The sequence below is a fragment of the Schistocerca piceifrons genome, chromosome X (genome assembly GCF_021461385.2).
Source record: "Schistocerca piceifrons isolate TAMUIC-IGC-003096 chromosome X, iqSchPice1.1, whole genome shotgun sequence".
Lineage (NCBI taxonomy): Eukaryota > Metazoa > Arthropoda > Insecta > Orthoptera > Acrididae > Schistocerca > Schistocerca piceifrons.
In genome coordinates, this window is record NC_060149.1 from 523,299,460 (window position 1) to 523,323,323 (window position 23,864).

Sequence of the window (23,864 nt, forward strand, 5' to 3'; positions counted from 1 at the left end):
GTAAGATTAGCGAGGGCTAGAGCGTTCGCCTAGAATGTCTGGTTCGCTGTCTGATATGAGGGTTGTCCAGAAAGTAAGTTCCGATCGGTCGCAAAATGGAAACCACAGTGAAAACCAGAAACGTTTTATTTGCAACTGTTAGTTACACCTTCCACCTACTTCTCTACATAGTCGCCGCTCCAAATTCGAGTCTTGTCGTAGTGTTGTATCAACTTTCCAATTTCCTCGTCATAGAAAGCAGCCGCCTGTGCTTTCGGCCAGTTAATCTACACTGATCTGCAGCTCATTGCCTGTGGAAAAATTTTGTCTTCATAGCGAGCGGTTCTTGTGAGCAGAGATGAGACTCAGGGAGAGCCAATTACGGACTGTATTGTGGGTGATCAAACACTTCTCACCGGAAACGCTGCAGGAGCGTCTTCATTGCCCCTGCAGTGTGCGGCCGAGAATTGGCATCCTCGACAGTTGTTTTATGTGGGCTGCATATCTCTAACCAGGCCCTCATACTTGGCAGGAGACGCTATTGTCTATGCATCTTTATGTGCTCACTGTTCACTCAAAACTGAAAAGAGCGACGCGACACGATCGACGGGCATATTAGAGACACTGCCCACACATCTGTGCAAAGCTTTACCGGATTTTCCCAGTGGTTTCCATTTCGCGACCGATCGGAACTTATTTTCTGGACAACCCTCGTATTTGTCTTAGGGAGCAAGGTGAGACGAGTCACAATACGAAGTCGAATACCAAAATCCGGGAGGCCGAACACAGAGGGGCCAAGTCTCAGCATAGCAAGAAGCAAGACTGGTTCCACGTAGTTCCGGAAGTGGCGTACTCCGGTTGGCGAGTTGGCTTGTAAGTGCCGGATACGGGCTGGCTTAAACAGCGGCTGGCGGATGGTTGGTCGCGGACTGTTTGCGGCTGTGTGATACGGCGAAAGGAAACAAGTCGTAGTAGCGATGCTGCTGCCAGTGATGCGAGCGCTCTGAGTCGCAGTGGCGGCTTCCTACATCACCCTTAATAACACGCCCGGTGTTGTACGGACTCGGCGTCTGGACTCTTGTCGTCGTTGCCCCTGCAATCGCGTGTGTAGGCAACCCGTGGAGCTGTACTGTTACGTTGGTGGGCTATTTCCCAGACATAGCACCATAGATGTGGAACCACCTTTGAAACACAAAAACAGAAACAGAAATAGAAATTTAAAGTCTGGTGATACGAGGCGGGAGAGGAGAAAAGTCTGTGCGGCTTTTACCGTCATCGAATCAATTTAGTGCAACCGGCATTATGGATGCAACTCGTTATTTTCAAATGGAATGGCGGTTATGTGACATATCAAACAGATAAATATTTACACGAGAAAAAAATTGTTTCTTTCATTGCAGCGCAGCTTCATATATTTTCGAGTTACGTCACATTTTGCGCAGATCGAGGCTATTTCTGGTGAAAACAAAAAGGCTACATGATGTGCTTGATGCGTTGTCCGGCACGTTGTAAGATTGTTAACCGCTTCACCTAGTCCTCGTGGACTTCAACCAACGCATGTACCGAAATGCGAGCACGAGCATTAACAGTCCGCTCCCTGACCACAGATTCCTCCGAGATGCGCCGAGTTCTGCTCTCCGGATTCTCGTACGATGCCAGAATAGCGGTCGATGTTGCTTCATCCTTAGCCATTTTAGATGCTCCAGCTTTCTGTTCGTCTACGACAGAGCCAGTTTCACGGAATTTCGATGTCAGTTGCACCACCGCGCTGTGAGTAATGAGTGGGCTATCTGCGTGACGTTCGTTGAAATCCGCTGTGATAAGAGGGATGCTCCTCTCTGCTGATATCAGGACGATCTCAATGCGTTCGGATTGTGTTAACGCCATCAGCTTTTACGTCACCTGTTAGAAAGCAATATCAGTCATATATATTACTAAACTGTTAAAGTCACCCTATCTCAGTTGTAGTCTGCTTGTCTAACAGCAACAAAAATTCGATTTTCAGTATTTCACATAATTACTGACCGAATTAAAATTTTTTAAAGTGGTGTCATAATCTACTCCTTAATAGGTATAATATTTCGTTAAAGGTTTAACACAAAAACTCAGGTATTACAGTTAGAAACTGTGCATGGCTTGAGGCAACGTAAAGCATGCCGCACAAATTACCCAGACTATATTCATCCAGTATTTGAGAATGGGAGCACTTAGAGACTTCCAACAAACCTTACCCATAATTTCAAACCTTTTCGAAACATCTTGCTGAAACCCCCACAAAATATTGAAACGAAAAAGGTTTATCGCTTACTACGTTTTTCACTATCCGTGAAGTAATTTTACTGCTTTACTACTAATTCTGTTCGCAGCTCTGTTTGCAGACGGTATCCACATATACCACTGAATGTACCTGCAAAACTATATCATTGTATGACATACTGTTCAAGAGATATGACGTCATAAACATTGCGACGAGTGAAAAACTAGCTTCACTTAAAACGGGCTTGTTTTAAACACGACAGTTCTGATTCTACATCTAAATCTACATCGTTACTCTGCAATTCATACTTAAGTGCCTGGCAGAGGGTTCATCGAACCATTTGCATACTACTTCTCTACCATTCCGCTCTCGAATGGCGCGTGGGAAAAAGGAACAACTAAATCTTTCCGTTCGAGCTCTGATTTCTCTTATTTTATTATGATCATTGCTCCCTACGTAGGTGGGTGTCAAAAAAATATTTTCGCATTCGGAAGATAAAGTTGCTGATTGAAATTTCTTAAACAGATCTCGCCGCAAAGAAAACCGCCTTTGTTTCAGTGACTGCCACCCCAACTCGCGTATCATATCAGTGACACTCTCACCCCTATTGCGCGATAACACGAAACGAGCTGCCCTTCTTTGCACTTTTTCGATGTCCTCCGTCAATCCTACCTAGTAAGGATCCCACACCGCGCAGCAATAGTCCAGCAGAGGACGGACAAGTGTAATGTAGGCTGTCTCTTTAGTGGGTTTGTCGCATCTTCTAAGTGTTCTGCCAACAAAGCGCAGTCTTTGTTTCGCCTCCCCCACAATACTATCTATGTGGTCTTTCCAATTTAAGTTGCTCGTAATTGTAATTCCTAGGTATTTAGTCGAATTGACAGCCCTTAGATTTGTGCGATTTATCGTATACCCAAAATTTATCGGATTTCTTTTAGTATCCATGTGGATGATCTCGCACTTTTCTTTGTTTAGTGCCAAATGGCACTTTTTGCACCATACAGGAATTCTCTCTAGATCATTTTGTAATTAGAATTGATCGTCTGATGATTTTACTAGACGGTAAATTACAGCATCATCTGCAAACAATCTAAGGGGGCTGCTCAGATTATCACGTAGATCATTTACGTAAATCACGAACAGCAGAGGGTCTATGATACTACCTTGCGGAACGCCAGATATCACTTCTATTCTACTCGATGATTTACCGTCTATCACTACGAACTGTGACCTCTCTGAGAGGAAGTCACGAATCCAGTCACACAACTGAGACGATACTTCACATGCACGCAATTTGATTAATAGTCGCTTGTGAGGAACGGCATCAAAAGCTTTCTGGAAATCTAGGTATATGGAATCGATCTGAGATCCCTTGTCGACAGCACTCATTACTTCATGAGAATAAAGAGCTAGCTGTGTCGCACAAGAACGATATTTTCTGAATCCGTGTTGGTTATGTATCAATAAGTCATTCTCTTCAAGGTGATTCATAGTGTTAGAGTACAGTATATGCTACAAAATCGTACTGCAAATTAAGGTCAGTGATACGGGTCTGTAATTCAATGGGTTACTCCTATTTCCTTTCTTGAATATTTGTGTGACCTGTGCTACTTTCCACTCTTTAGGAACAGACCTTTCGTCAAGTGAGCGGATGTATATGATTACTTAGAAAGGCGCTATTGTGTCTGCATACTCTGAAGGGAACCTGATTGGTATGCCATCTGGACCGGAAGATTTGCCTTTCTTAAGTGATTTGAGTTGTTTCGCTTTACGATATCTACTTTTATGTCACTCACGCTAACAGCTGTTCTGGCTTCAAATTCAGGAATATTTACTTCATCTTCTTTCGTGAAGGAATTACAGAAAACTGTATTTAGTAACTCCGCTTTAGTGGCACCATCATCGGTAACATTTCCATCGCTATCGCGCAGTGACGGTATTGACTGTTTTTTTGCCACTGGTGTACTTTACATACGACCAGAATCTCTTTGGGTTTTCTACCATATTTTGAGACACTGTTTCATTGCGGAAACTATCTCGCATTGACGTCCGCACTAAGTTTCGAGCTTCCGTGAAACTTAGCCAGTCTTGGGGATTTTGCGTTTTCTGAATGTGGGATGCTTTTTTCGTTGCTTCTGCAACAGTGTTCTGACGTGTTTTGTGTACGATGGTGGATCAGTCCCGTCTCTTATTAGCTTATGCGGTATGAATCTATCTATCTATTGCTGTCGGTACTGTATCTTTGAATTTGAGCCATATCTGGTCTACACTTACATAATTAGCTTGGAAGGACTGGAGACACTCTCTTAGGAAGGTATCAAACGAATTTTTGTCTGTTTTAAATAGATATATCTTGCGTTCATTTTTAGTGGTTTTGGTTGATATGCTTTTGAGCCTCGCTACAATGACCTTGTGTTCACTAATCCCTGTATCCGTCACGCCGCTCTCTATTAGATCAGGATTATTTGTGGCTAAGAGGTCAAGTGTGTTTTCGCTACCATTTACAATTCGTGTGAGCTCATGAACTAATTGTTCAAAGTAATTCTCAGAGAAAGCATTTAGTACAATTTCGGAAGATGTTTTCTGTCTACCACCGGCTTTGAACATGTATTTTCGCCAACAAATCGAGGGTAGATTGAAGTCTCCACCAATTATAACTGTGTGAGTGGGGTACTTATTTGTAATTAGATTCAAGTTTTCTTTGAACTGTTCAGCTATTATAGCATCTGAGTTGAGTATAATCTCTACCCATAGTAATTCGCAGTAACTATCTATTTCAACATCACTACAAGATAAACCACTACCAACAGACACAAACACGCCACCACCTTCTTTATTTAATCTATCCTTTCTGAACACGGTTTACGCCTCTAAAAATTTATCTCTGGCTTCAGCCAGCTTTCTGTTCCTGTAACGATTTCAGCTTCAGTGCTTTCTATCAGCGCTTGAAGCTCTGGTACTTTGCCAACTCAGCTTCCTTTAAAGAATTCGGAGTGTGGGTGGGGAGGCGGAGAATGTTACTGATAACACAAGAATTAATTAAGCTATGCTCAGCTGAAAGACGTCACTGTTTCCCTCATGTAATTCTCGACATGTTTGATTTGTGCCATGACCCTTTCCCCGTTTTCATTTGAAAATTACGAGTTGCATCCAAAATGATGGCTTCAAGAATGGCTGCCATGTCGGTAACATCGGTTAAGTTTTTCCCCCTCGCCCCATCTCGTACTACTGGACATTAAATTTCTGTTTATTCAGCTGTTTTTGTTTGCAACAAGTGTTTCTACTTCTGCGGACCACCCTGTATACCTATGGCCTCTATTTGGAAGGCAGCTCTCTCGATGGCTTCTCATATGTGACCAGCAACATAGGGAAACAGAGAGAGACCCTCATGGGCGCAGAGTATCACTCAAACCATCTTGACGCAGGGCGGTGCTTTGTCGTTCTGACAGTGTAGCTGGCCTGCTGGGTGCTGAAAGCGAACGGTCCATGGGCACCTGTTTCGTTTGGAAATGAAAGAAAACGGCAGATTTACGAGGCACTCAATTTCATCCGATGTAATCGTTCCCCACGCGAAAATGGAAAGAAGAGAAAGATTTCACGTCACGTTGGTGAAGATATCATGTTCTACGGACCCGCACACCTATCTGAAAGGTATTGATGATCGTGATGTTGTTTCAGAGACGGTGGCCACCAAATACAGAAACCTAATCAAGAAAACTAGGGACTATGTACTTTCGTAAAGACGTTTCGCTTATGATGGAGTTATCTGTAATGAAGTGTTGTCCTAAAAAAGCTGCAAAAATATTCAGTCAGAGTTTGATAAGATTGAAAAGTGGTGCAAGGATTGGCAACTTGCTTTAAATCTACAGAAAAGTAAAACTATGCAATTCACGTAACGGAAAAACATTGTATCCTATGGGAACAACTTCAGTGATTCACAGTTAGTCAGCCAGCTCATACAAACACCTGAGTCTGGTGGGATATGAAAGTGAATTATTACATAGGCTTAGTCGTAGGTAAGGCAGATGGCAGACTTCTGTTCATTGGCAGGATACTGAAAAACTGCAGTCAATCTACAAAGGAACTACTTGAAAATCACTTTGGGGTCCTATGTTAGAATATTGTTCAAGTGTGTGACACCGATACCAGACAGGACTGACAGGGGATATTGAACGGATATAAAGTAGGGCGGTACGAGTGGCTACACGTTTGACTCACAGGAGAACGCTAGGTAAATGTTGAGAAACCTAATTTGGCATTCTCTCTTTGCCGATAGACGCAGATTTTCCCGGGAAACCTACATACAGAATTTCAAGAACCACTATTAGGTGGAGGATAGAGAGATATTCTTATGCCCCCTACATATGGCTCCCGCAGTGAGAACGAAGGCAAGATCAGACAATTACAGCACGCACAGAGGTATTCAAGGAGTCATGCTTCCCTCGCTCCGTACCGGATTCGAATTAGGTTCAAATAGCTCTGAGCACTATGGGACTTAACATCTGAGGTCATCAGTCTCATAGGCATAGGACTACTTAAACGTAACTAACCTAAGGACATCACACACATCCATGTCCGAGGCAGGATTCGAACCTGCGACCGTAGCAGCCGCGCGGTTCCGGACTGAAGCGCCTAGAACCGCTCTGCCACAGAGGCCGGCCATTCGAATTGGAAAGAAAAGGTTGACGTGTGGTACTGTGCACGCTCTGCCATACACTTCACAGCGGTTTACAGAGTATGTATGTAGATGTAGAAAGGGCGAACTGAGAACGTTTATTTAAGATCCGGCTAACATAGGTCAGGTGTGGTTAAAGTTGAAAGAGCCGGCCGGAGTGGCCGTGCTGTTCTAGGCGCTACAGTCTGGAACCGAGCGACCGCTACGGTCGCAGGTTCAAATCCTGCCTCGGGCATGGATGTGTGTGATGTCCTTAGGTTAGTTAGGTTTAATTAGTTCTAAGTTATAGGCGACTGATGACCTCAGAAGTTAAGTCACATAGTGCTCAGAGCCATTTGAACCATTTGATTTGAAAGTTGAAAGACCCCATAAACCGCGATCTAGATAACAAGGAAAGTAATATAACACCCAACTTGTTTTGATGGTACCATGCGGAGAATGCTGCGAACATGCAGACTATTACACTCTCACTACAAGAGGGACTGATAGAGAAAACTTAATAACAATCTATGGATCCGTAAGGAATGCCGTTTGTAAAGCCTACGATAATTTTCAGCCATTTTATGTCGAAATCCTAGGAAGTTTGTCATATTTAATGTCAATGAACGGGGTCGAACCTTGCATGGAATCTCTCGTGGATTCATCTGGTATTGAAACTAAACACAATAGACAGAAAGCAAGATATTAAATACCATTTTTAAAAATTTATTTACGTATGAGGATGCCACTATCGTACCAATATTTGACCGCCGCAGCATCATAAATGAGAGCTGTAGACATTGGCTTCCTCGGTATTGGAGAGACTTCTTCAAGCGAACAGGGCAGCATGACCTGACGAAATTTCAGTTAAACTTTACAATGAGTACGCTGCTGAGCTAACTCCTCTCCTAGTTCAAGTACTATGTGAATGGAGACGGGTGCAGGTCACTCCTGTTTACAAAAAGGGTGAAAGGTCGAACCCGCAGGGTTACAGACATATGTCTTTGGCGCCCGCCTGTTGCACGCTCCTAGAGCATATTCTTAGCTCAAGCATTGCAAAGCTTCTGTCAAAGCATACTCACGGATTCAGAAGAAAAATCAGTAGTGTGAAATATGGCTTGTTCGATCTATACACGACAACCTGTAAACAGTAAACGAAGGTGAACAGGTAGATTCTGTCTTCTCAGGTTTTCGAACGGCGTTAGACACTGGGCCACCCTGTCAAGACAATACCATACGGAGTATCTCTGCAGATACGTGATTGGCTCGAAGAACATTTGACTAACAGAGCACGTTACTTTGTTTGACGGTGAGTGTCTCACAGAAACGAAAGTAACGTAGAGTGTGCCCTTAGGGAAGGACCCCTAATGTTTTTAGTACACATAAACGATTTATAAAATGGGTTACGCATCACTATCAGGTTTTTCATCGACGATGCTGTTTTTGTACAGGAAGTATCGTCGTAGAACGATCGTAAGGCATGCAGAAAAACTTTAACAAAACTTCCACTGGGTATAAAGAACGGCAGCTCTGCTTAAATGTGAATAAATACATGTTAATGCCTCAAACAAGGAAAAGGAACGCAATAGTATCTAATTACAAGTCTAGTTATGAACGTCTTCAGCAGGTGAACTCCTCTAAGAATTTATGGATAACATTAAGAAGTAATAAGGAATGCGACGATCAGGTAACTTGAGTATTAGGTAAGGCGAATGAAAAACTTACTTATGTTGTAAGAGTTTTGAGGAAGTGCATAAAACACCTGTAAAGTGCGAATGTCCTGTTCAAGGTGACACTATAAATGATCTTTTATTTACAATTGTGGAAGATGATATGAAATTTGGTTATTTAATTAACTGGTGTGACATTTCTTCTCTCTGCGTTTTATATATTCCGTATATTATTTCTGTATGGTTAGTGAAGTATTTACGCGAAGTGCAATGCGTGATACGAGTCTACCAAGCTGACAAGTAGCACCGTTATTTATGTATTTAATTCGTTACAGTTAAAATTTTCACTGAAGATGGAGGCTCTAATGCGCTTAACAGTCAACCCGCTAAACCGTAACCATACCATATAGATTAGTGAAATCACGTAAAATACGTAAAACATGTGGCACATCAGTGTTAGTGTCCACCCAAAATCTAACGTCACATTATGGTGTGTATTAATAGTCAATCTAAGACAATACAATCGACCAACTTCTTTCGTCAAGGTCTAAAAGCAAAGAAGCAGTGGACAGTTGAACTCTGGAAACTTTAAAATTATGCGCCATCAGCGCCTGTGACTGCGACTGACACGCAACAAATATGGGGACTTTGCACGCAGCGAGCCATGAATGTTTTGAGATACTATAACAGGAAATAGAATACAAGACGCTACTGTGACTAAGTGTAGAATGCACATCCAGTATGTGGAGTCTTTATCGAGTAGGCATGACAATAGAAATCGAACGATTTTAGAGACGTGTTTTCCCGGCCGGGTAGGGGATTTTCTCTGCCCGGGGACTGGGTGTTTGTGTTGTCCTCATAATTTCATCATCAATTGTGGCAGTGGTTAGAGTGGACTGTAAAAACTGAGCGCCCCACAATCATCATTAGAGACGTACTGTAAGGGATGGTAGCAGGTCGGTTTTTGCAGAGCAAATGGTTCAACTGGCTCTGAGCACTATGGGACTTAATATCTGAGGTAATCAGTCCCCTAGAACTTAGAACTACTTAAACCTAACTAACCTAAGGACATCACATACATCCATGCCCGAGGCAGAATTCGAACCTGCGACCGTAGAGGTCGCGCGGTTCCAGACTGAAGCGCCTAGAACCGCTCGACCACAGCAGCCGGCCAATTTTGCTGATCGAAGAGCCCAATGACAACATAGTCTCGAAGACAGAGTCTCTTTCAAACGTTCCTCCCTTCTTGTATTCTGAGCTTCTGTGGCGTCTCGTTAAGTGTTACTCGCGGCCGTGGCTCCAATCCACATGCTCCTGGTGCGCGGCACTACCAAGGGGAGGCCACGACGTTAGGACCACAGATTTACTCCAAACTTTGTACACCTCTAGTAGCTGCGCGGGATTAGCCGAGCGGTCTAAGGCGCTGCAGTCATGGACTGTGCGGCTGGTCCCGGCGGAGGTTCAAATGGCTCTGAGCACTATGGGACTCAACTGCTGTGGTCATCAGTCCCCTAGAACTTAGAACTACTTAAACCTAACTAACCTAAGGACATCACACACATCCATGCCCGAGGCAGGATTCGAACCTGCGACCGTAGCAGTCGCACGGTTCCGGACTGCGCGCCTAGAACCGCGAGACCACCGCGGCCGGCCCCGGCGGAGGTTCGAGTCCTCACTCGAGCATGGGTGTGTGTGTTTGTCCTTAGGATAATTTAGGTTAAGTAGTGTGTAAGCTTAGGGACTGATGATCTTAGAAGTGAAGTCCCATAAGATTTCACACACATTTGAACATTTTTTTTGAACATCTCTAGTAGACCATTAAAACAGAATAATGTGCAGTTAATACGGTGCACTGCTCTGGCAATTTCGAGAAAATCGTAAGTGAATGTAACTGATGTATCTGTGCGTAGGTGCCGACCGTTACAGTTCATGGTGGTCAAGTGGTTTGCGTTCGAGCTACGCAAGACGAAAGTTTATGGGGCGACGGTGCGACTCACTCTCTCAAGCTCAGTTTTTAATCTATATTTTTTTCATCACTTGTCATATTATTTAATGTATGACATTTGAGAAGTAATATAATTTTAAGAACCCAGGTTTATTTGCATGACGTTTAAGTGAATTTCACGTTATTTGACTACTTATTATTTTTAATTAAATTTAATTGTTAGAACAAACATATTTATAACTTACAATGAAATGAAAACCTTTAGCTGCTTACAGGCGTTGACATACGTCAACGGAGATAGACGAAAATGTGCGCCCCGACCGGGACTCGAACCCGGGATCTCCTGCTTACATATCCATCTTTTCTTTAAATCTCATTTTGTTCGCTTTTGTTCGTTGCATCTGCTCGGGGCGGACGTCGTAATACATCCGTTTAAGTTCGTTATTGATCCATTAACTTAGTTTTTTTATTACAGAGGGCAGCTAACCCTCTGACCGAACACGCTGAGCTACCGTGCCGGCGATCTGAGCCACCGTGGACACAGAGGATAGTGTGATTGCAAGGATTTATCTCTGGCACGCCTCTCGCGAAACCCACATTCTCAACGTATTGTCCCGCACTACATTCGTAGTGCCCCCGCCCATTATACTCATTACTCGCGGCGCGTTGCCGATTCCCGTAAGAGTTCGGGCACTGTTTGTGCATTCGCATAGAAGAAGAAGATGGTCAAGTGGCCGAGGAGCTTAACTATATACTAAGATGATATCTGTTCTTTCGGACATGTCTGAAAGAACAGATACCATCTTAGTATGTATATATTTATAACTATCGACAAGTAAATGAAGAAACGCATATAGTTTTCCTGAAAATGTATGCTTGTCGTACTTTGCGAAACCCCTGTACATGCAATCTGGTAAGGTACCCGGAACTACTTTGCACCTCGACGCTTCGAGATGCAGACACAGAGGCAGGCCCCATTTGGTAGTTAACCTGCGTAGCGGTGAGACGTTGTTAATATAGCAAGAAGAATAGTGCAGGTGCAATTTTTTTTAAATATCAGAGAATTTACACTTGTACTACAAATATGAAAGTTTGAGCGGAAGCTGAATCGCTCGAACGCTAACCACTTGGCCATCATGGATTCTAACGTCCGCCACCTATTTACAGATACATCAGTTACGTAATAGACGTGTAAAACTCCCCTGCGATTTTCTCGGAGTTGCCAGAGCAGTGCAGATTACTACTGGGACATTATGTTGTTTTTATGGCCTACGAAAGGTGTACAAAGTTTGAAGCAAATTCGTGATCCCAACGTCGTGGCCTCCCCTTATAAGTTCGCACCGAAGATGAACTGGGAAACGTTTATTGTCGAATCTGAGTAACTCTCTGCACTGCTACGCTATTAAACCAATTTAAATAAGGGTTTCCAGCCTCCCTTTGACGCGCGAAAAGGAATAAACTTGTTACTGATCACTAATAAATGGACTGTAGCAAATTAACTGCATACAGAAACGTTCAGAGACCCGATTCCTGGATTGGAAAACGTACACCGCTAGCAGTTCAAACAGGTTATCCAGCTGGGTCATAGCGACTTCCGTGAGTTCGCCCCAACAAGACAAAACAGGATAATAGTTGAGTCAGTAGAGCTCAAGACTCATAAAAACACCAGACGTTCGCACGTAAACAAAGGTTCTTTATAGGCTTTAATTTCATCTCGCCAAGTCCATCTCTTTCCTACACCACTGCCTGCATCTAGCCAATCGCTCCACGTATTAACACAGAAGTCTCCCCTAGAACATTGGAAATGATCAATCGGTGTTCCAATCTTGCACACGGCAACGCCCTTAATAATTCTTTTTTGTTTGCCTCAGCAGCAGAATAAAGTTGTCTATCACGAACAGTCACTGAATGTCGACATAAGAGAAACAGTTTGAAAACTCCATCTCCACCAATGAATGGCTTCTTAGGCTGTGGTCGCAAGTGGCACCGACATTGGGACTTCCACCTGACGACAGACATCGGCCGATCTTTTCAAACCAATACGCCACGCGGCCTTTATGAAACCGATCTAAACCCCCGAACGTACAGACTTCGGATGCCGATCGGCGTAATTAAAATCTGTTGCCTTCGGTCGAATCGTCAGACGTCTCCACAAGTAAAGCATGTATTGTGTGAATTTTTTAAGATAGTATAAGAAAGGAGTAGTTTGCGGTATCCTTGGGATGAGAAATATAACGGGGATATGTCTCAAAATCTCTGTTCTGAAATAGCTACTTCATTGGAAAACACAATTTCGAAGCAGCTTAAAAATGTAATAATAATTAATTGAACGTTATCCTGTATTACGTTATGCATGTTCTGTGGCTGTCTAGCCATTTCAGGCTCATGTCTATACTTAATGCAACATGTCATTGGTGGCACAGGCAAAATCTGTATCTGAAACTTTGGGGCTATATCATAGTTGTAAAAAGTTGTGTGTGCCGCAGAGAAAGGTGGCTTATGTCAAATTTTATGCTTAAAGTTGCTGTAGTGGAACTTTAAGTTGTGGTAGGTGGGCATTGGCTGTCTACGAATCATTATTTCTGCTTACTGGTGTTTCTATGCTAGTACGGTGGTGATGCTGTTATGCGAGGTGGTTTGCAAATGTGGTGTGTTTCCACTTTTCATTGCTTTAGGTTTTCGGGGTATCTTATTCTAATATTTATGTTTGTCCTTCGCACGTATGCTGAATGACAGTCATTGTAGGTTAACTGACACATGACTGTTTTACTGAATTTATTTAAAGTTATGCAGAGTGTTTGTAACCTTGCTTTTCAATGTTACCACGAATCGTTTAGAATCTGTAAGAGAGCGTTTCTCTCTCATATTCGGAAAACTTGTATTGTTAATCTATTTTTTTTTTCTTTATTGTTATTTTCAAACCCGTACAAACAGGCAGGCTGTCAGCAGCATGGTGCGCCGCTCTTCAGCCGTAGAGGAGGTAAAGAAAGAACAGAAAGAATACACAAATGTGACATAACGGTGGGTAATAAAACAGTAGACACATAAAGACAAACACGGAGCCGTTCACACTCGACGATAATTCACTACAAACTGTTGTCACGACGCACTGACACTGAAGATGGCGATGGCACAGGTGAACGACGGAGTATGACGGGAACACTGAACACTAAACATGACGGCACTCACGAGACACTGATGGCGATGATCTCCGGTATATTTAATCCAAACACTGAGGAATTTGTGTGCAGTACTCGCCACTTCAGTTGCGAAACATATAGCTCATTCACATGCATTCGGCGTCTTTTTAATAGCAAAAGCCGCGGTGCAGCTTTCGTCTCGAAGCACAGATGTTTCTTGCAGCCGTCCCGCACCAGGAGATTACAATTTATTCTAATCTCATTGATGGAATAGATTCGAACTCCCCTGATCCCCCCCAAAAACTGACGAAGATCGGGTAGACTGTGACCAAGCTGTCTGCCGATGGGGAGACATCTGGCGACGGCGTCTGCAGTGCCCGCAGCCTTAAACGTGCGAGGGTTGCGAGCCGTCTAGACGGTTTCGTGAACTCCGAAGTGCTCCACCGAATTAGTTTTAACACTTGGCTGTTTCATCCAAATGACCTCAGGAGCAGAAATGCAGAGAGATCATTGGTCAAATCCTTCTCCCAAGAGTATAACAACTGTGGGACGTGCTGCTTCCTTCAAAGAATTTTCAGTAGTTTATTTTCAAAAAAATGTTCAAATGTGTGTGAAATCTTGTGGGACTTAACTACTAAGGTCATCAGTCCCAAAGCTTACACACTACTTAACCTAAATTATCCTAAGGACAAACACACACACCCATGCCCGAGGGAGGACTCGAACCTATGCCGGGACCAGCCGCACAGTCCATGACTTCAGCGCCCTTGACCGCTCGGCTAATCCCACGCAGCGTTTATTTTCAACGAGTGCTAAAAAACACTTGCATCGTACTGGTTGGAGAAATAAGACTAATGCGGGACTGACATTTGTTAATGAACGTCGCAGAAGATACTGGCAATGCCTCGGTTGACGACGATGCAGCACTGTGCACGATTTATGAAACTGGGAGACACACGTAGCAGAGGGATGGCAGGAATAGCGTTTTCAGTGTTCTACCGTAGCTCTGCGATAGTGTGCGGATTATTTAAGTACAGTGTGTTCGTAACTAAAGTTCTAGTTTCAAAACTCTATAGAAAGAGAACCACTCCTCAGAATTACGTCAAATTTTAACAGCATATTATTGACGCAGGGAGAAACATTCTAAAACAAAAGAATTTAACGAAAATTTTACCAATAGATGGCGCTGTAAGTCTCCTAAGGTAAGTGGTGTTGGCTACAAATGACAGATGAATCGCAATACGACAGCTGTGGTGAGAGTTCACATTACACCATTCGAAATGTCCAATGAGCATGACTGCCGTCAACAGCTGTGGCACTGTTAAGTAGGTAAGCCCATCCACCTTGGAAAGAGCTAATCACGTCGGATGGCATCGGTCTTTAATTTTTCTGGGACCAAAAACCACATAAAAATCAAAATGACATCTATTTTTAATTGTGCTGAGGCCGAAAACCACGTAAAAAGCAAAATGACATCGGCTTGTAATTATGGTGAGACTGACACAAGACATGTTGAATTTGCTGTCCACCTTTTCCTGCCACAACTTGGTTCGAGAAACAGCATTTTCCATAACAGATCAGAGTGCTTCGGGGATTACGTTCAGGATGCGTTGCGCAACGCGTGCCGTGGCCACATCTTCGACAGACGTCGGATCAACTGCTTTCCTCCCTGTGCCACACTGCACTTCAAAAATATCCGCCTTTTGGAATTTTGTAATAATTTTCTTCGGTTCTTCAGTAGACATCTGACTAATACTTTTTTCATATTCTCGAGTATCGGAAACTTCTGCAGGGGTTCTGGCACGCAGTCGCCGTTTTTGTAAATGAGCTTTACCAGCAGCGCGCTATCGTTCATGGAGATAGCCATGTTGGCATCTCGGACGCAAAATGAGCAACAGTTGCGCTCCGTGTTTATTCTGACGCTTACAGCGTCATCTATTGGTTAAATTTTTGTCAAAAGTATTTTTCGTTCCATGACGTTTCCGTCTGCGTCAATAATATGCTGTTCAAATTTGGTGTCATTCTAAGCAGTGGTTCTCTTTCTACAGGGTTAAGAAACTGGAACCATAATTATGGACACCCTGTACACCTGACATTCAGTTTGCCCACACAGGTAAAAATCACAGGGATAGAGATTAGACGACCGAAGTGACCAGGAGATTGCAATGCGTCTGCCGATTGCCCTCTCCTCGCGCAACACCATATGCATCCGTGACAAGATAGATTGTCAATGTGGTGTGCGTTGTTGCTGCGTCATACCGAAAATGTCAGTACAGTCGTTCATCATCTGTCAGTTGATCGCAATATGGATTTAATAGTTTCTGAACATACCGGTTAGCACTAACACTTTCTGGGCCAGTTTAATTTTGGCACTCTGCAGAAGGATTACGGAAGGACGAATTAAAGGTCTCCCAGCTGGACATAGGTCCATCACCCTGGTTGCAGGAAAATGGCTCTGGCGTTCAGAAGAGCCCAAAGGCTCAGCCCCCAGTGCGCCGAGGAATATGTTACACATTTTGTCAACACCATTGAACGCGCCGATATCGTGCTTCTTGGTCATCCCGTGATCGACCATCACGTTACTGACACGGAATCCCTACAGATAAAGTAAAAAGTGGCTTTGTGTTTGTTGTGGGCTGTTTGGAATGGCCTTTTTTTGTTTTTTGGACCATTGTGGCTGTAATATTGTGCAACGACAGAACTGTGGCATGGTTCGACGACGCCGAGAAGACGAAGGCACTTACAGAATAAAACCCGAACTCGACCGACAAAATTTTGGCGTTTGTTCAGGTATCTTCGCCGATTGTTTTGGTATTAGGGATCCGTGACCTCCAACGGCTTATTATGGAGTAATTGGATGTCGTTTGACTTGTTACCCTCATTAATTGCACAGAAAAATTTTTCACAACAGTGGAAAAGTTGACTGTAATGTATTTGGTGGTCTGTCCTAAGAGTCTTCGGGCGCATTTTCAGCAGATATTTGCAGTTCCGTTTTTGCACAGTGTAGCTAGTCAGCGCAAAGAAATAGCGCTCATCACGTCTTTCACGCGAAGCCCAGTGTGGGCGGAAAGCGTCCGTTTGTTTCCCGTTGCAAACATAATGACTTTTAAAGCGGAATTTTCCGTGCCCACTCGATAGAGCGGTCCCAGGTTAGTCCAGTTCGATATTTTTTGTTGCTATGCATTAACAAGAACAGTAAAACTCGAAGAACGACCAGCACTCCCATAAGCGACAACACTGCCCTGGTACGCGCTAACTGCTACCGCCAAGCATGCAGCGCTACTGACTCACTGCTGGAACACTAGTTATTCTTCGTGTTTCACTGTGCCTGTTAATACATATCAATAAAACAGACATCGGGCTAGACTAATTTGGGAACGCTCTATCGAATGGGCCCCCGACAACCGTTAGGCGAAACAACACATCTTCTGGGGGGGGAGAGAGAGAGAGAGAGAGAGAGAGAGAGAGCGTGAGTGAGTGAGTGAGTCTTCTTTGGAAAGAAAACTCCTCCATTCACTCACGATACCTGTCTTTGACACCCGCCTTACCCACATCACTCTTAGTGCTCTAGTCCTCAAGCTTGGATTTGGTACTGCTCGGTTCTGTCATGGATTCGTTTACCCAAAAGGATTAGCTGTAGGTTAACAGTGAAACATAGCAGTGTGGATAAATTTATGATGAAGAGTTGCCGATATGCACTTCGCATGTGTTTTCACTGAATGCAGTGGAAGAGCGGCTATGCGGAGCTTTTCTGCCAGCGACAGTAACCATATCACAGTATTCGTACTTCAGCGTCTGACGATTGTTGCATTACTCTGTGTTTTGCGTTGTACGTTTTCTATTGCCATTACAGGCATTTTCACTGTTGTAAAGGTAATTTTATATAAACATTGTAAGAGAATAACAAAAAATAAATCGTAATTATAATATTATTCTGTAACGAGCCACCGGCGACCACGAGTCCCATCATCATCATGTGGTCTTCAGTCCTGAGACTGGTTTGATGCATCTCTCCATGCTACCCTATCCTGTGCAAGTTTGTTCATCTCCCAGTACCTACTGCAACCTACATCCTTCTGAATCTGCTTAGTGTATTCATCTCTTGGTCTCCCTCTACGATTTTTACCCTCCACGCTGCCCTCCAATGCTAAATTTGGGATCCCTTGATGCCTCAGAACATGTCCTACCAACCGGTCCCTTCTTCTCGTCAAGTTGTGCCACAAACTCCTCTTCTCCCCAATTCTATTCAATACCTCCTCATTAGTTATGTGATCTACCCATCTAATCTTCAGCATTCTTCTGTAGCACCACATTTCGAAAGCTTCTATTCTCTTCCTGTCCAAACTACACTCCTGGAAATTGAAATAAGAACACCGTGAATTCATTGTCCCAGGAAGGGGAAACTTTATTGACACATTCCTGGGGTCAAATACATCACATGATCACACTGACAGAACCACAGGCACATAGACACAGGAAACAGAGCATGCACAATGTCGGCACTAGTACAGTGTATATCCACCTTTCGCAGCAATGCAGGCTGCTATTCTCCCATGGAGACGATCGTAGAGATGCTGGATGTAGTCCTGTGGAACGGCTTGCCATGCCATTTCCACCTGGCGCCTCAGTTGGACCAGCGTTCGTGCTGGACGTGCAGACCGCGTGAGACGACGCGTCATCCAGTCCCAAACATGCTCAATGGGGGACAGATCCGGAGATATTGCTGGCCAGGGTAGTTGACTTACACCTTCTAGAGCACGTTGGGTGACACGGGATACATGCGGACGTGCATTGTCCTGTTGGAACAGCAAGTTCCCTTGCCGGTCTAGGAATGGTAGAACTATGGGTTCGATGACGGTTTGGATGTACCGTGCACTATTCAGTGTCCCCTCGACGATCACCAGTGGTGTACGGCCAGTGTAGGAGATCGCTCCCCACACCATGCTGCCGGGTGTTGGCCCTGTGTGCCTCGGTCGTATGCAGTCCTGATTGTGGCGCTCACCTGCACGGCGCCAAACACGCATACGACCATCATTGGCACCAAGGCAGAAGCGACTCTCATCGCTGAAGACGACACGTCTCCATTCGTCCCTCCATTCACGCCTGTCGCGACACCACTGGAGGCGGGCTGCACGATGTTGGGGCGTGAGCGGAAGACGGCCTAACGGTGTGCGGGACCGTAGCCCAGCTTCATGGAGACGGTTGCGAATGGTCCTCGCCGATACCCCAGGAGCAACAGTGTCCCTAATTTGCTGGGAAGTGGCGGTGCGGTCCCCTACGGCACTGCGTAGGATCCTACGGTCTTGACGTGCATCCGTGCGTCGCTGCGGTCCGGTCCCAGGTCGACGGGCACGTGCACCTTCCGCCGACCACTGGCGACAACATCGATGTACTGTGGAGACCTCACACCCCACGTGTTGAGCAATTCGGCGGTACGTCCACCCGGCCTCCCGCATGCCCACTATACGCCCTCGCTCAAAGTCCGTCAACTGCACATACGGTTCACGTCCACGCTGTCGCGGCATGCTACCAGTGTTAAAGACTGCGATGGAGCTCCGTATGCCACGGCAAACTGGCTGACACTGACGGCGGCGGTGCACAAATGCTGCGCAGCTAGCGCCATTCAACGGCCAACACCGCGGTTCCTGGTGTGTCCGCTGTGCCGTGCGTGTGATCATTGCTTGTACAGTCCTCTCGCAGTGTCCGGAGCAAGTATGGTGGGTCTGACACACCGGTGTCAATGTGTTCTTTTTTCCATTTCCAGGAGTGTATTTATTGTCCATGTTTCACTTCCATACATGGCTACACTCCATACAAATACTTTCAGAAACGACTTCCTGACACTTAAATCTATACTCGATGTTAACAAACTTCTCTTCTTCAGAAACGCTTTCCTTGCCATTGCCAGTCTACATTTTATATCCTCTCAACTTCGACCATCATCAGTTATTTTGCTCCCCAAATAGCAAAACTCCTTTACTACTTTAAGTGTCTCATTTCGTAATCTAATTCCCTCAGCATCACCCGACTTAATTCGACTACATTCCATTATCCTCGTTTTGCTTTTGTTAATGTTCATCTTATATCCTCCTTTCAAGACACTGTCAATTTTGTTCAACTGCTGTTCCAAGTCCTTTGCTGTCTCTGACAGAATTACAATGTCATCGGCGAACCTCAAAGTTTTTATTTCTTCTCCATGGATTTTAATACCTACTCCGAATTTTTCTTTTTTTTCCTTTACTGCTTGCTCAATATACAGATTGAATAACATTGGGGAGAGGTTACAACCCTGTCTCACTCCCTTCCCAACCACTGCATCCCTTTCATGCCCCTCGACTCTTATAACTGCCATCTGGTTTCTGTACAAATTGTAAATAGCCTTTCGTTCCATGTATTTTACCCCTGCCACCTTTAGAATTTGAAAGAGAGTATTCCAGTCAACATTGTCAAAAGCTTTCTCTAAGTCTACAAATGCTAGAAACGTAGGTTTGCCTTTCCTTAATCTTTCTTCTAGGTAAGTCGTAAGGTCAGTATTGCCTCACGTGTTCCAATATTTCTAAGGAATCCAAACTGATCTTCCCCGAGGTCGGCTTCTTCCAGTTTTTCCATTCGTCTGTAAAGAATTCGCGTTAGTATTTTGCAGCTGTGACTTATTAAACTGATAGTTCGGTAATTTTCACATCTGTCAACACCTGCTTTCTTTGGGTTTGGAATTATTATATTCTTCTTGAAGTCTGAGGGTACTTCGCCTGTCTCATACATCTTGCTCACCAGATGGTAGAGTTTTGCCAGGACTGGCTCTCCCAAGGCCGTCAGTAGTTCTAATGGAATGTTGTCTACGCCTGGGGCCTTGTTTCGACTCAGGTCTTTCAGTGCTCTGTCAAACTCTTCACGCAGTATCGTATCTCCCATTTAATCTTCGTCGAGTCCCATATACCAAAATATTCAGTAAATATCCGTATACTAAAATATTCATGAAATGTTCCCGAATAACCTCCGGAATTTTGTCGGTGAAGTTGGGTTCATCATGCGGAAATAAGAAAGTCTGAAGGTTTAGTATCCTCATTGACGTCTTTGGCAGCTTTCTCACTTCATTCAGAAGATAACAGGCTGACGTACTGTGGCTGGTGGATTACAAAACATTTGAAGCCCAATTTTTTAACGTTTTACGACGTAAACGATGTTTAGGCTTCCGTCAGACGTTAGGGTGTGTCACGTCTTGCGTGCTGTCTCTCGTAATTTGTTTATGGCGCCTCCGCCAAAAACACATTTTAGTAAAATCGTTTATACAGAACGAATGACCTAAAGTTTGGACCGCAAATATTGCGAAAAGGGCTTGTATTGTTAGCCTATCAACAGATTGTAACAATACTTAGAAAGTGTAATTTTTGTTGAAAAATACGCGTTCTTAAATGGAACAATGCCTATTAATAAACTAAAAGGAGGGTAAATTAGAATATCAGTGGTACTTGTTGCGGATTTTAGTGCGAGTCGTGTACGAGATATCCTGTTTTCAAAGCTTCTCCACCGACACTTGTTTGTGCCACTCACCCTGCGTAGTTGCTAGGTACGATGTTGTTATGTTGGCTTACAGTGCGCTTGTGTGTTCCTTGAGTGCATCGCAACTTGCTAGTCAGTCAGTGTGTTACAGTCCAAGCAGTAGGTCTCGAGTGGACGTTGGGATTTACAAATGCAGAAAAAGGGCTGTCAATCCGACTAAATACCTAGGAATTACAATTACGAGTAACTTGAAATGGAAATACCACGTAGATAATATTGTGGGGAAGACGAGACAAAGACTGCGCTTTGTTGGCAGAACACTTAGAAGCTGCGACAAACCCACTAAAGAGATAGCCTACATTACACTTGTCCGTCCTCTGCTGGAATATTGCTGCGCGGTGTGGGAGTCTTACGAGGTAGGATTGACGGAGGACATCGAAAAAGTGCAAAGAAGGGCAGCTCGTTTCGTGTTATCGCGCAATAGGTGTGTGTGTGTGTGTGTGTGTGTGTGTGTGTGTGTGTGTGTGTGTGTGTGTCACTGATATGATACGCGAGTTGGGGTGGCAGTCACTGAAACAAAGGCGGTCTTCTTTTCGGCAAGATCTATTTACGAAATTTCAATCACCAACTTTATCTTCTGAATGCGAAAATATTTTGTTGACACCCATCTACGTAAGGAGAAATGATCATCATAATAAAATAAGAGAAATCAGAGCTCGAACGGAAAGATTTATTTGTTCCTTTTTCCCACGCGCCATTCGAGAGTGGAATGGTAGAGAAGTAGTGTGAAAATGGTTCGATGAACCCTCTGCCAGGCACTTAAGTGTGAATTGCGGAGTAATCATGTAGATGTAGATGTAGAAAATTCGCCATGCTCACGATGTATGGAGAGTGTAGGAAGAATGCAGTTACTACTTGTACGGTGTTTGCGGCAAGATGTCCCAATAGACGTCAGCCATCTCGGCAATTATTATCAATCTCCTCACCCAGTTCGTGGAAGTGATAGCGTAACACCTAGGCTATATAACAGAAGGAAACAAGCGACGAGGAGACGAGGGAGAAATTAATGTTCTTGCTGCTGTTGCAGTTGATCGAACGTCAGCTCTCGCGCAATCGCATGAGCCAGGAAAGTGTCCTAAGCGTTCTCCATCGACATAGGTTCGATCCCTGTCACATCTCTCTCCATCAAGGACTGCATGGAAACGATTGTGAGAACCGTGTTAACTTCTGTACATGGCCATTAAGGCAGGGTACTCCACATGTATCGTGTATCTTTTTCAGTGGTCAGGCTACATTTACCAATCATGGCCAAAATTTTCAGAATCAAATACATGCAGTATTCAAAGAGAAATACGAAAATGTCCTGTTTATGGCCCTACAGCACCTGGAACTTAATAGACTCAAACAAGTGGCACCAAACAAAGGAATAAACAGAAGTAGAGATGGATGATTTTAGAAACCGGGACTCTTTTTCAGCTCAGATGTCAGAGAAGAAGAGAGTTTTTCGAAAGTAAGTTTGAAGATTTGCAGAAATCACTCGAGATGATTAAATTTGTAGTTGTATAATTGTGTTTAGTAAGGAGATATTTCATTTGGTTCCCTTGCGTTTCCTATTACTCCTGAAGTTGAGAATTTTTTTTTAATTAATTCATTTCGCAATTCAAAGCGTGCCGAATTAAGGAGGACAAAGACTTTAGTGTTTCATTTCTACTCAAGATATAAATTTTTAAGGTCTATTAATTTAAGTAAAGGCCGGCCAGGGTGGCCGAGCGGTTATAGGCGCTACAGTCTGGAACCGCGAGACCACTACGGTCGCAGGTTCGAATCCTGCCTCGGGCATGGATGTGTGTGATGTCTTTAGGTTAGTTAGGTTTAAGTAGTTCTAAGTTCTAGCGGACTGATGACCTGAGAAGTTAAGTCCCATTGTGCTCAGAGCCATTTGAACCATTTTTAAGTAAAGGAACTTTACCTCTAAAAAATTGGTGAAGATTGCTCACAAAAATCAGAAAACTCGTGTTCGAGCCTTAGTCTCGTACAAATTTCATTTAGTCACGATATGTTCGTTACATTCGATTTCAGCATTTCTGGACATTACTTCACCGATATCATTTTATTTCAGACAAATCAATTCAGCTGATATCTTTACTTGATGTAAGAATTGGAGCCGCGCGAATTGAGTCGCCATGTCACAAATTGCGCAACCCCTCCCGCCGGAGGTTCGAGTCCTCTTTCGGGCACGCATATGTGTGTGTGTGTGTGTGTGTGTGTGTGTGTGTGTGTGTGTGTGTTGGTGTTGTTCTTAGCATAAGTTAGCTTAAGTTAATTTAAGTAGTGTGTAAGTCTGGGGACCGATGTAATCAGTTTGGTCCCTTAGAAATTCACACACATTTTTGTAAGGGTTGGAGTGTTATCCACTTAACCTTTTGAGGACGACTGAAGAGCTACCGTAAAGGGGAGTAGCGGATTATAGTTGGCATTAACTTCCGAGATATCGATGTGCTGACCAAATGCCATTTTGATGTTGCCTTCCAGCCATTCCCAGTAGAGAAGATGAAGCAATGGTGGTTTAAGCAGCGCGACAGACTGGTTGGTTGGTGCTGGCTCGGAAACAGCGTGGAAATCACGTTAGGCTGTTGGGGCAGGACGTATGTGCCGTGTCGTCTGACAAACAACACTGTTACGTAGATAGTGCCCATTATGTGAGCGACGGGAGGGCAAC

General features: G+C 44.0%; 1 protein-coding gene across 2 annotated transcripts in view; it reads left to right on the forward strand.

Moving 5' to 3' along the window:
* The window catches only part of LOC124723212 (amidophosphoribosyltransferase-like), a 263,978-nt gene that overhangs the window by 150,580 nt on the left and 89,534 nt on the right, over positions 1-23,864 (forward strand). The gene's annotated exons all lie outside the window — the stretch shown is intronic.